Source organism: Triturus cristatus, chromosome 5_2 (assembly GCF_964204655.1).
Source record: "Triturus cristatus chromosome 5_2, aTriCri1.1, whole genome shotgun sequence".
NCBI classification, from domain to species: domain Eukaryota; kingdom Metazoa; phylum Chordata; class Amphibia; order Caudata; family Salamandridae; genus Triturus; species Triturus cristatus.
In genome coordinates, this window is record NC_140588.1 from 92,127,692 (window position 1) to 92,142,826 (window position 15,135).

Below are 15,135 nucleotides of genomic sequence, written 5' to 3' on the forward strand. Positions count from 1 at the left end.
TTTACAGTCAAAAAATAAAACATTCAAAAATTACCATTTCTGACCATCTGGAGAAATTTCGACAGGTCGCGGGTCATCGTTTTTCATCAGAAAATGGATTTTTTGGACTTTAGAAAAATTGATTCAAAATGTCATTTGGATTGTGCCTCATGTTGAATAACTACTTTTTAAAGCCTCAATGTGACCAAAATTGCCATTTTTACAGACTTTTTCTCCTACTAGAAGCTTCTATTTCGACCAACTTCAGGCATTAAAATGACTCTAAACACACTTATTTTAGTTCCACAATTGATAATTCACTTGCAATAGTCATTTACAGTCAAAAAATTAAACATTAAAAAATGTCCATTTCTGACCATCTGGAGAAATTTCGACAGGTCAGGGTTTATCGTTTTTCATCAGAAAATGGATTTTTTGGACTTTAGAAAAATTGATTCAAAATATCATTTGGATTGTGCCTCATGTTGAATAACTACTTTTTAAAGCCTCAATGTGACCAAAATTACCATTTTTACAGACTTTTTCTCCTACTAGAAGCTTCTATTTCGACCAATTTCAGGCATTAAAATGACTCTAAACACACTTATTTTAGTTCCAAAAGTGATAATTCATATGCAATAGTCATTTACAGTCAAAAAAATTAAACATTAAAAAATTACCATTTCTGACCATCTGGAGAAAGTTCAACAGGTCACGGGTCATCGTTTTTCATCAGAAAATTGATTTTTGGACTTTAGAAAAAATGATTCAAAATGTCATTTGAATTGTGCCTCATGTTGAATAACTACTTTTTAAAGCCTCGATGTGACCAAAATTGCCATTTTTACAGACTTTTTCTCCTACTAGAAGCTTCTATTTCGACCAATTTCAGGCATTAAAATGGCTCTAAACACACTTATTTTAGTTCCAAAAGTGATAATTCACATGCGATAGTCATTTACAGTCAAAAAATTAAACATTAAAAAATTACCATTTCTGACCATCTGGAGAAATTTCGACAGGTCGCGGGTCATCGTTTTTCATCAGAAAATGGATTTTTTGGACTTTAGAAAAAATTGATTCAAAACGTCATTTGGATTGTGCCTCATGTTGAATAACTACTTTTTAAAACCTCAATGTGACCAAAATTGCCATTTTTACAGACTTTTTCTCCTACTAGAAGCTTCTATTTCGACCAATTTCAGGCATTAAAATGACTCTAAACACACTTATTTTAGTTCCAAAAGTGATAATTCACATGCGATAGTCATTTACAGTCAAAAAATTAAACATTAAAAAATTACCATTTCTGACCATCTGGAGAAATTTCGACAGGTCGCGGGTCATCGTTTTTCATCAGAAAATGGATTTTTTGGACTTTAGAAAAATTGATTAAAAATGTCATTTGGATTGTTCCTCATGTTGAATAACTACTTTTTAAAGCCTCTATGTGACCAAAATTGCCATTTTTACAGACTTTTTCTCCTACTAGAAGCTTCTATTTCGACCAACTTCAGGCATTAAAATGACTCTAAACACACTTATTTTAGTTCCACAAGTGATAATTCACTTGCAATAGTCATTTACAGTCAAAAAATTAAACATTAAAAAATTTCCATTTCTGACCATCTGGAGAAATTTCGACAGGTCGCGGGTCATCGTTTTCTCATCAGAAAATGGATTTTTTGGACTTTAGAAAAATTGATTCAAAATGTCATTTGGATTGTGTCTCATGTTGAATAACTACTTTTTAAAGCCTCAATGTGACCAAAATTGCCATTTTTACAGACTTTTTCTCCTACTAGAAGCTTCTATTTCGAACAATTTCAGGCATTTAAATGACTCTAAACACACTTATTTTAGTTCCAAAAGTGATAATTCACATGCAATAGTCATTTACAGTCAAAAAATAAAACATTCAAAAATTACCATTTCTGACCATCTGGAGAAATTTCGACAGGTCGCGGGTCATCGTTTTTCATCAGAAAATGGATTTTTTGGACTTTAGAAAAATTGATTCAAAATGTCATTTGGATTGTGCCTCATGTTGAATAACTACTTTTTAAAGCCTCAATGTGACCAAAATTGCCATTTTTACAGACTTTTTCTCCTACTAGAAGCTTCTATTTCGAACAATTTCAGGCATTAAAATGACTCTAAACACACTTATTTTAGTTCCAAAAGTGATAATTCACATGCAATAGTCATTTACAGTCAAAAAATAAAACATTCAAAAATTACCATTTCTGACCATCTGGAGAAATTTCGACAGGTCGCGGGTCATCGTTTTTCATCAGAAAATGGATTTTTTGGACTTTAGAAAAATTGATTCAAAATGTCATTTGGATTGTGCCTCATGTTGAATAACTACTTTTTAAAGCCTCAATGTGACCAAAATTGCCATTTTTACAGACTTTTTCTCCTACTAGAAGCTTCTATTTCGACCAACTTCAGGCATTAAAATGACTCTAAACACACTTATTTTAGTTCCACAATTGATAATTCACTTGCAATAGTCATTTACAGTCAAAAAATTAAACATTAAAAAATGTCCATTTCTGACCATCTGGAGAAATTTCGACAGGTCAGGGTTTATCGTTTTTCATCAGAAAATGGATTTTTTGGACTTTAGAAAAATTGATTCAAAATATCATTTGGATTGTGCCTCATGTTGAATAACTACTTTTTAAAGCCTCAATGTGACCAAAATTACCATTTTTACAGACTTTTTCTCCTACTAGAAGCTTCTATTTCGACCAATTTCAGGCATTAAAATGACTCTAAACACACTTATTTTAGTTCCAAAAGTGATAATTCATATGCAATAGTCATTTACAGTCAAAAAAATTAAACATTAAAAAATTACCATTTCTGACCATCTGGAGAAAGTTCAACAGGTCACGGGTCATCGTTTTTCATCAGAAAATTGATTTTTGGACTTTAGAAAAAATGATTCAAAATGTCATTTGAATTGTGCCTCATGTTGAATAACTACTTTTTAAAGCCTCGATGTGACCAAAATTGCCATTTTTACAGACTTTTTCTCCTACTAGAAGCTTCTATTTCGACCAATTTCAGGCATTAAAATGACTCTAAACACACTTATTTTAGTTCCAAAAGTGATAATTCACATGCGATAGTCATTTACAGTCAAAAAATTAAACATTAAAAAATTACCATTTCTGACCATCTGGAGAAATTTCGACAGGTCGCGGGTCATCGTTTTTCATCAGAAAATGGATTTTTTGGACTTTAGAAAAAATTGATTCAAAACGTCATTTGGATTGTGCCTCATGTTGAATAACTACTTTTTAAAACCTCAATGTGACCAAAATTGCCATTTTTACAGACTTTTTCTCCTACTAGAAGCTTCTATTTCGACCAATTTCAGGCATTAAAATGACTCTAAACACACTTATTTTAGTTCCAAAAGTGATAATTCACATGCGATAGTCATTTACAGTCAAAAAATTAAACATTAAAAAATTACCATTTCTGACCATCTGGAGAAATTTCGACAGGTCGCGGGTCATCGTTTTTCATCAGAAAATGGATTTTTTGGACTTTAGAAAAATTGATTAAAAATGTCATTTGGATTGTTCCTCATGTTGAATAACTACTTTTTAAAGCCTCTATGTGACCAAAATTGCCATTTTTACAGACTTTTTCTCCTACTAGAAGCTTCTATTTCGACCAACTTCAGGCATTAAAATGACTCTAAACACACTTATTTTAGTTCCACAAGTGATAATTCACTTGCAATAGTCATTTACAGTCAAAAAATTAAACATTAAAAAATTTCCATTTCTGACCATCTGGAGAAATTTCGACAGGTCGCGGGTCATCGTTTTCTCATCAGAAAATGGATTTTTTGGACTTTAGAAAAATTGATTCAAAATGTCATTTGGATTGTGCCTCATGTTGAATAACTACTTTTTAAAGCCTCAATGTGACCAAAATTGCCATTTTTACAGACTTTTTCTCCTACTAGAAGCTTCTATTTCGAACAATTTCAGGCATTTAAATGACTCTAAACACACTTATTTTAGTTCCAAAAGTGATAATTCACATGCAATAGTCATTTACAGTCAAAAAATAAAACATTCAAAAATTACCATTTCTGGCCATCTGGACAAATTTCGACAGGTCGCGGGTCATCGTTTTTCATCAGAAAATGGATTTTTTGGACTTTAGAAAAATTGATTCAAAATGTCATTTGGATTGTGCCTCATGTTGAATAACTACTTTTTAAAGCCTCAATGTGACCAAAATTGCCATTTTTACAGACTTTTTCTCCTACTAGAAGCTTCTATTTCGAACAATTTCAGGCATTAAAATGACTCTAAACACACTTATTTTAGTTCCAAAAGTGATAATTCACATGCAATAGTCATTTACAGTCAAAAAATAAAACATTCAAAAATTACCATTTCTGACCATCTGGAGAAATTTCGACAGGTCGCGGGTCATCGTTTTTCATCAGAAAATGGATTTTTTGGACTTTAGAAAAATTGATTCAAAATGTCATTTGGATTGTGCCTCATGTTGAATAACTACTTTTTAAAGCCTCAATGTGACCAAAATTGCCATTTTTACAGACTTTTTCTCCTACTAGAAGCTTCTATTTCGACCAACTTCAGGCATTAAAATGACTCTAAACACACTTATTTTAGTTCCACAATTGATAATTCACTTGCAATAGTCATTTACAGTCAAAAAATTAAACATTAAAAAATGTCCATTTCTGACCATCTGGAGAAATTTCGACAGGTCAGGGTTTATCGTTTTTCATCAGAAAATGGATTTTTTGGACTTTAGAAAAATTGATTCAAAATATCATTTGGATTGTGCCTCATGTTGAATAACTACTTTTTAAAGCCTCAATGTGACCAAAATTACCATTTTTACAGACTTTTTCTCCTACTAGAAGCTTCTATTTCGACCAATTTCAGGCATTAAAATGACTCTAAACACACTTATTTTAGTTCCAAAAGTGATAATTCATATGCAATAGTCATTTACAGTCAAAAAAATTAAACATTAAAAAATTACCATTTCTGACCATCTGGAGAAAGTTCAACAGGTCACGGGTCATCGTTTTTCATCAGAAAATTGATTTTTGGACTTTAGAAAAAATGATTCAAAATGTCATTTGAATTGTGCCTCATGTTGAATAACTACTTTTTAAAGCCTCGATGTGACCAAAATTGCCATTTTTACAGACTTTTTCTCCTACTAGAAGCTTCTATTTCGACCAATTTCAGGCATTAAAATGGCTCTAAACACACTTATTTTAGTTCCAAAAGTGATAATTCACATGCGATAGTCATTTACAGTCAAAAAATTAAACATTAAAAAATTACCATTTCTGACCATCTGGAGAAATTTCGACAGGTCGCGGGTCATCGTTTTTCATCAGAAAATGGATTTTTTGGACTTTAGAAAAAATTGATTCAAAACGTCATTTGGATTGTGCCTCATGTTGAATAACTACTTTTTAAAACCTCAATGTGACCAAAATTGCCATTTTTACAGACTTTTTCTCCTACTAGAAGCTTCTATTTCGACCAATTTCAGGCATTAAAATGACTCTAAACACACTTATTTTAGTTCCAAAAGTGATAATTCACATGCGATAGTCATTTACAGTCAAAAAATTAAACATTAAAAAATTACCATTTCTGACCATCTGGAGAAATTTCGACAGGTCGCGGGTCATCGTTTTTCATCAGAAAATGGATTTTTTGGACTTTAGAAAAATTGATTAAAAATGTCATTTGGATTGTTCCTCATGTTGAATAACTACTTTTTAAAGCCTCTATGTGACCAAAATTGCCATTTTTACAGACTTTTTCTCCTACTAGAAGCTTCTATTTCGACCAACTTCAGGCATTAAAATGACTCTAAACACACTTATTTTAGTTCCACAAGTGATAATTCACTTGCAATAGTCATTTACAGTCAAAAAATTAAACATTAAAACATTTCCATTTCTGACCATCTGGAGAAATTTCGACAGGTCGCGGGTCATCGTTTTCTCATCAGAAAATGGATTTTTTGGACTTTAGAAAAATTGATTCAAAATGTCATTTGGATTGTGTCTCATGTTGAATAACTACTTTTTAAAGCCTCAATGTGACCAAAATTGCCATTTTTACAGACTTTTTCTCCTACTAGAAGCTTCTATTTCGAACAATTTCAGGCATTTAAATGACTCTAAACACACTTATTTTAGTTCCAAAAGTGATAATTCACATGCAATAGTCATTTACAGTCAAAAAATAAAACATTCAAAAATTACCATTTCTGACCATCTGGAGAAATTTCGACAGGTCGCGGGTCATCGTTTTTCATCAGAAAATGGATTTTTTGGACTTTAGAAAAATTGATTCAAAATGTCATTTGGATTGTGCCTCATGTTGAATAACTACTTTTTAAAGCCTCAATGTGACCAAAATTGCCATTTTTACAGACTTTTTCTCCTACTAGAAGCTTCTATTTCGAACAATTTCAGGCATTAAAATGACTCTAAACACACTTATTTTAGTTCCAAAAGTGATAATTCACATGCAATAGTCATTTACAGTCAAAAAACTAAAACATTCAAAAATTACCATTTCTGACCATCTGGAGAAATTTCGACAGGTCGCGGGTCATCGTTTTTCATCAGAAAATGGATTTTTTGGACTTTAGAAAAATTGATTCAAAATGTCATTTGGATTGTGCCTCATGTTGAATAACTACTTTTTAAAGCCTCAATGTGACCAAAATTGCCATTTTTACAGACTTTTTCTCCTACTAGAAGCTTCTATTTCGACCAACTTCAGGCATTAAAATGACTCTAAACACACTTATTTTAGTTCCACAAGTGATAATTCACTTGCAATAGTCATTTACAGTCAAAAAATTAAACATTAAAAAATTTCCATTTCTGACCATCTGGAGAAATTTCGACAGGTCGCGGGTCATCGTTTTCTCATCAGAAAATGGATTTTTTGGACTTTAGAAAAATTGATTCAAAATGTCATTTGGATTGTGCCTCATGTTGAATAACTACTTTTTAAAGCCTCAATGTGACCAAAATTGCCATTTTTACAGACTTTTTCTCCTACTAGAAGCTTCTATTTCGAACAATTTCAGGCATTTAAATGACTCTAAACACACTTATTTTAGTTCCAAAAGTGATAATTCACATGCAATAGTCATTTACAGTCAAAAAATAAAACATTCAAAAATTACCATTTCTGACCATCTGGACAAATTTCGACAGGTCGCGGGTCATCGTTTTTCATCAGAAAATGGATTTTTTGGACTTTAGAAAAATTGATTCAAAATGTCATTTGGATTGTGCCTCATGTTGAATAACTACTTTTTAAAGCCTCAATGTGACCAAAATTGCCATTTTTACAGACTTTTTCTCCTACTAGAAGCTTCTATTTCGAACAATTTCAGGCATTAAAATGACTCTAAACACACTTATTTTAGTTCCAAAAGTGATAATTCACATGCAATAGTCATTTACAGTCAAAAAATAAAACATTCAAAAATTACCATTTCTGACCATCTGGAGAAATTTCGACAGGTCGCGGGTCATCGTTTTTCATCAGAAAATGGATTTTTTGGACTTTAGAAAAATTGATTCAAAATGTCATTTGGATTGTGCCTCATGTTGAATAACTACTTTTTAAAGCCTCAATGTGACCAAAATTGCCATTTTTACAGACTTTTTCTCCTACTAGAAGCTTCTATTTCGACCAACTTCAGGCATTAAAATGACTCTAAACACACTTATTTTAGTTCCACAATTGATAATTCACTTGCAATAGTCATTTACAGTCAAAAAATTAAACATTAAAAAATGTCCATTTCTGACCATCTGGAGAAATTTCGACAGGTCAGGGTTTATCGTTTTTCATCAGAAAATGGATTTTTTGGACTTTAGAAAAATTGATTCAAAATATCATTTGGATTGTGCCTCATGTTGAATAACTACTTTTTAAAGCCTCAATGTGACCAAAATTACCATTTTTACAGACTTTTTCTCCTACTAGAAGCTTCTATTTCGACCAATTTCAGGCATTAAAATGACTCTAAACACACTTATTTTAGTTCCAAAAGTGATAATTCATATGCAATAGTCATTTACAGTCAAAAAAATTAAACATTAAAAAATTACCATTTCTGACCATCTGGAGAAAGTTCAACAGGTCACGGGTCATCGTTTTTCATCAGAAAATTGATTTTTGGACTTTAGAAAAAATGATTCAAAATGTCATTTGAATTGTGCCTCATGTTGAATAACTACTTTTTAAAGCCTCGATGTGACCAAAATTGCCATTTTTACAGACTTTTTCTCCTACTAGAAGCTTCTATTTCGACCAATTTCAGGCATTAAAATGACTCTAAACACACTTATTTTAGTTCCAAAAGTGATAATTCACATGCGATAGTCATTTACAGTCAAAAAATTAAACATTAAAAAATTACCATTTCTGACCATCTGGAGAAATTTCGACAGGTCGCGGGTCATCGTTTTTCATCAGAAAATGGATTTTTTGGACTTTAGAAAAATTGATTAAAAATGTCATTTGGATTGTTCCTCATGTTGAATAACTACTTTTTAAAGCCTCTATGTGACCAAAATTGCCATTTTTACAGACTTTTTCTCCTACTAGAAGCTTCTATTTCGACCAACTTCAGGCATTAAAATGACTCTAAACACACTTATTTTAGTTCCACAAGTGATAATTCACTTGCAATAGTCATTTACAGTCAAAAAATTAAACATTAAAAAATTTCCATTTCTGACCATCTGGAGAAATTTCGACAGGTCGCGGGTCATCGTTTTCTCATCAGAAAATGGATTTTTTGGACTTTAGAAAAATTGATTCAAAATGTCATTTGGATTGTGCCTCATGTTGAATAACTACTTTTTAAAGCCTCAATGTGACCAAAATTGCCATTTTTACAGACTTTTTCTCCTACTAGAAGCTTCTATTTCGAACAATTTCAGGCATTTAAATGACTCTAAACACACTTATTTTAGTTCCAAAAGTGATAATTCACATGCAATAGTCATTTACAGTCAAAAAATAAAACATTCAAAAATTACCATTTCTGGCCATCTGGACAAATTTCGACAGGTCGCGGGTCATCGTTTTTCATCAGAAAATGGATTTTTTGGACTTTAGAAAAATTGATTCAAAATGTCATTTGGATTGTGCCTCATGTTGAATAACTACTTTTTAAAGCCTCAATGTGACCAAAATTGCCATTTTTACAGACTTTTTCTCCTACTAGAAGCTTCTATTTCGAACAATTTCAGGCATTAAAATGACTCTAAACACACTTATTTTAGTTCCAAAAGTGATAATTCACATGCAATAGTCATTTACAGTCAAAAAATAAAACATTCAAAAATTACCATTTCTGACCATCTGGAGAAATTTCGACAGGTCGCGGGTCATCGTTTTTCATCAGAAAATGGATTTTTTGGACTTTAGAAAAATTGATTCAAAATGTCATTTGGATTGTGCCTCATGTTGAATAACTACTTTTTAAAGCCTCAATGTGACCAAAATTGCCATTTTTACAGACTTTTTCTCCTACTAGAAGCTTCTATTTCGACCAACTTCAGGCATTAAAATGACTCTAAACACACTTATTTTAGTTCCACAATTGATAATTCACTTGCAATAGTCATTTACAGTCAAAAAATTAAACATTAAAAAATGTCCATTTCTGACCATCTGGAGAAATTTCGACAGGTCAGGGTTTATCGTTTTTCATCAGAAAATGGATTTTTTGGACTTTAGAAAAATTGATTCAAAATATCATTTGGATTGTGCCTCATGTTGAATAACTACTTTTTAAAGCCTCAATGTGACCAAAATTACCATTTTTACAGACTTTTTCTCCTACTAGAAGCTTCTATTTCGACCAACTTCAGGCATTAAAATGACTCTAAACACACTTATTTTAGTTCCAAAAGTGATAATTCACATGCGATAGTCATTTACAGTCAAAAAATTAAACATTAAAAAATTACCATTTCTGACCATCTGGAGAAATTTCGACAGGTCGCGGGTCATCGTTTTTCATAAGAAAATGGATTTTTTGGACTTTAGAAAAATTGATTAAAAATGTCATTTGGATTGTTCCTCATGTTGAATAACTACTTTTTAAAGCCTCAATGTGACCAAAATTGCCATTTTTACAGACTTTTTCTCCTACTAGAAGCTTCTATTTCGACCAATTTCAGGCATTAAAATGACTCTAAACACACTTATTTTAGTTCCAAAAGTGATAATTCATATGCAATAGTCATTTACAGTCAAAAAATAAAACATTAAAAAATTACCATTTCTGACCATCTGGAGAAATTTCGACAGGTCGCGGGTCATCGTTTTCTCATCAGAAAATGGATTTTTTGGACTTTAGAAAAATTGATTCAAAATGTCATTTGGATTGTGCCTCATGTTGAATAACTACTTTTTAAAGCCTCAATGTGACCAAAATTGCCATTTTTACAGACTTTTTCTCCTACTAGAAGCTTCTATTTCGACCAATTTCAGGCATTAAAATGACTCTAAACACACTTATTTTAGTTCCAAAAGTGATAATTCACATGCGATAGTCATTTACAGTCAAAAAATTAAACATTAAAAAATTACCATTTCTGACCATCTGGAGAAATTTCGACAGGTCGCGGGTCATCGTTTTTCATCAGAAAATGGATTTTTTGGACTTTAGAAAAATTGATTCAAAATGTCATTTGGATTGTGCCTCATGTTGAATAACTACTTTTTAAAGCCTCAATGTGACCAAAATTGCCATTTTTACAGACTTTTTCTCCTACTAGAAGCTTCTATTTCGAACAATTTCAGGCATTAAAATGACTCTAAACACACTTATTTTAGTTCCAAAAGTGATAATTCACATGCAATAGTCATTTACAGTCAAAAAATAAAACATTCAAAAATTACCATTTCTGACCATCTGGAGAAATTTCGACAGGTCGCGGGTCATCGTTTTTCATCAGAAAATGGATTTTTTGGACTTTAGAAAAATTGATTCAAAATGTCATTTGGATTGTGCCTCATGTTGAATAACTACTTTTTAAAGCCTCAATGTGACCAAAATTGCCATTTTTACAGACTTTTTCTCCTACTAGAAGCTTCTATTTCGACCAACTTCAGGCATTAAAATGACTCTAAACACACTTATTTTAGTTCCACAATTGATAATTCACTTGCAATAGTCATTTACAGTCAAAAAATTAAACATTAAAAAATGTCCATTTCTGACCATCTGGAGAAATTTCGACAGGTCAGGGTTTATCGTTTTTCATCAGAAAATGGATTTTTTGGACTTTAGAAAAATTGATTCAAAATATCATTTGGATTGTGCCTCATGTTGAATAACTACTTTTTAAAGCCTCAATGTGACCAAAATTACCATTTTTACAGACTTTTTCTCCTACTAGAAGCTTCTATTTCGACCAATTTCAGGCATTAAAATGACTCTAAACACACTTATTTTAGTTCCAAAAGTGATAATTCATATGCAATAGTCATTTACAGTCAAAAAAATTAAACATTAAAAAATTACCATTTCTGACCATCTGGAGAAAGTTCAACAGGTCACGGGTCATCGTTTTTCATCAGAAAATTGATTTTTGGACTTTAGAAAAAATGATTCAAAATGTCATTTGAATTGTGCCTCATGTTGAATAACTACTTTTTAAAGCCTCGATGTGACCAAAATTGCCATTTTTACAGACTTTTTCTCCTACTAGAAGCTTCTATTTCGACCAATTTCAGGCATTAAAATGACTCTAAACACACTTATTTTAGTTCCAAAAGTGATAATTCACATGCGATAGTCATTTACAGTCAAAAAATTAAACATTAAAAAATTACCATTTCTGACCATCTGGAGAAATTTCGACAGGTCGCGGGTCATCGTTTTTCATAAGAAAATGGATTTTTTGGACTTTAGAAAAATTGATTAAAAATGTCATTTGGATTGTTCCTCATGTTGAATAACTACTTTTTAAAGCCTCAATGTGACCAAAATTGCCATTTTTACAGACTTTTTCTCCTACTAGAAGCTTCTATTTCGACCAATTTCAGGCATTAAAATGACTCTAAACACACTTATTTTAGTTCCAAAAGTGATAATTCATATGCAATAGTCATTTACAGTCAAAAAATAAAACATTAAATAATTACCATTTCTGACCATCTGGAGAAATTTTGACAGGTCGCGGGTCATCGTTTTTCATCAGAAAATGGATTTTTTGGACTTTAGAAAAAATTGATTCAAAACGTCATTTGGATTGTGCCTCATGTTGAATAACTACTTTTTAAAACCTCAATGTGACCAAAATTGCCATTTTTACAGACTTTTTCTCCTACTAGAAGCTTCTATTTCGACCAATTTCAGGCATTAAAATGACTCTAAACACACTTATTTTAGTTCCAAAAGTGATAATTCACATGCGATAGTCATTTACAGTCAAAAAATTAAACATTAAAAAATTACCATTTCTGACCATCTGGAGAAATTTCGACAGGTCGCGGGTCATCGTTTTTCATCAGAAAATGGATTTTTTGGACTTTAGAAAAATTGATTAAAAATGTCATTTGGATTGTTCCTCATGTTGAATAACTACTTTTTAAAGCCTCTATGTGACCAAAATTGCCATTTTTACAGACTTTTTCTCCTACTAGAAGCTTCTATTTCGACCAACTTCAGGCATTAAAATGACTCTAAACACACTTATTTTAGTTCCACAAGTGATAATTCACTTGCAATAGTCATTTACAGTCAAAAAATTAAACATTAAAAAATTTCCATTTCTGACCATCTGGAGAAATTTCGACAGGTCGCGGGTCATCGTTTTCTCATCAGAAAATGGATTTTTTGGACTTTAGAAAAATTGATTCAAAATGTCATTTGGATTGTGCCTCATGTTGAATAACTACTTTTTAAAGCCTCAATGTGACCAAAATTGCCATTTTTACAGACTTTTTCTCCTACTAGAAGCTTCTATTTCGAACAATTTCAGGCATTAAAATGACTCTAAACACACTTATTTTAGTTCCAAAAGTGATAATTCACATGCAATAGTCATTTACAGTCAAAAAATAAAACATTCAAAAATTACCATTTCTGACCATCTGGAGAAATTTCGACAGGTCGCGGGTCATCGTTTTTCATCAGAAAATGGATTTTTTGGACTTTAGAAAAATTGATTAAAAATGTCATTTGGATTGTTCCTCATTATTGAATAACTACTTTTTAAAGCCTCTATGTGACCAAAATTGCCATTTTTACAGACTTTTTCTCCTACTAGAAGCTTCTATTTCGACCAACTTCAGGCATTAAAATGACTCTAAACACACTTATTTTAGTTCCACAAGTGATAATTCACTTGCAATAGTCATTTACAGTCAAAAAATTAAACATTAAAAAATTTCCATTTCTGACCATCTGGAGAAATTTCGACAGGTCGCGGGTCATCGTTTTCTCATCAGAAAATGGATTTTTTGGACTTTAGAAAAAATTGATTCAAAATGTCATTTGGATTGTTCCTCATGTTGAATAACTACTTTTTAAAGCCTCTATGTGACCAAAATTGCCATTTTTACAGACTTTTTCTCCTACTAGAAGCTTCTATTTCGACCAACTTCAGGCATTAAAATGACTCTAAACACACTTATTTTAGTTCCACAAGTGATAATTCACTTGCAATAGTCATTTACAGTCAAAAAATTAAACATTAAAAAATTTCCATTTCTGACCATCTGGAGAAATTTCGACAGGTCACGGGTTATCGTTTTTCATCAGAAAATGGATTTTTTGGACTTTAGAAAAATTGATTCAAAATATCATTTGGATTGTGCCTCATGTTGAATAACTACTTTTTAAAGCCTCAATGTGACCAAAATTGCCATTTTTACAGACTTTTTCTCCTACTAGAAGCTTCTATTTCGAACAATTTCAGGCATTTAAATGACTCTAAATACACTTATTTTAGTTCCAAAAGTGATAATTCACATGCAATAGTCATTTACAGTCAAAAAATAAAACATTCAAAAATTACCATTTCTGACCATCTGGAGAAATTTCGACAGGTCGCGGGTCATCGTTTTTCATCAGAAAATGGATTTTTTGGACTTTAGAAAAATTGATTAAAAATGTCATTTGGATTGTGCCTCATGTTGAATAACTACTTTTTAAAGCCTCAATGTGACCAAAATTGCCATTTTTACAGACTTTTTCTCCTACTAGAAGCTTCTATTTCGACCAATTTCACTCATTAAAATGACTCTAAACACACTTATTTTAGTTCCAAAAGTGATAATTCACATGCAATAGTCATTTACAGTCAAAAAATAAAACATTCAAAAATTACCATTTCTGACCATCTGGAGAAATTTCGACAGGTCGCGGGTCATCGTTTTTCATCAGAAAATGGATTTTTTGGACTTTAGAAAAATTGATTCAAAATGTCATTTGGATTGTGCCTCATGTTGAATAACTACTTTTTAAAGCCTCAATGTGACCAAAATTGCCATTTTTACAGACTTTTTCTCCTACTAAAGCTTCTATTTCGACCAACTTCAGGCATTAAAATGACTCTAAACACACTTATTTTAGTTCCACAATTGATAATTCACTTGCAATAGTCATTTACAGTCAAAAAATTAAACATTAAAAAATTTCCATTTCTGACCATCTGGAGAAATTTCGACAGGTCAGGGGTTATCGTTTTTCATCAGAAAATGGATTTTTTGGACTTTAGAAAAATTGATTCAAAATATCATTTGGATTGTGCCTCATGTTGAATAACTACTTTTTAAAGCCTCAATGTGACCAAAATTACCATTTTTACAGACTTTTTCTCCTACTAGAAGCTTCTATTTCGAACAATTTCAGGCATTTAAATGACTCTAAACACACTTATTTTAGTTCCAAAAGTGATAATTCACATGCAATAGTCATTTACAGTCAAAAAATAAAACATTCAAAAATTACCATTTCTGACCATCTGGAGAAATTTCGACAGGTCGCGGGTCATCGTTTTTCATCAGAAAATGGATTTTTTGGACTTTAGAAAAATTGATTCAAAATGTCATTTGGATTGTG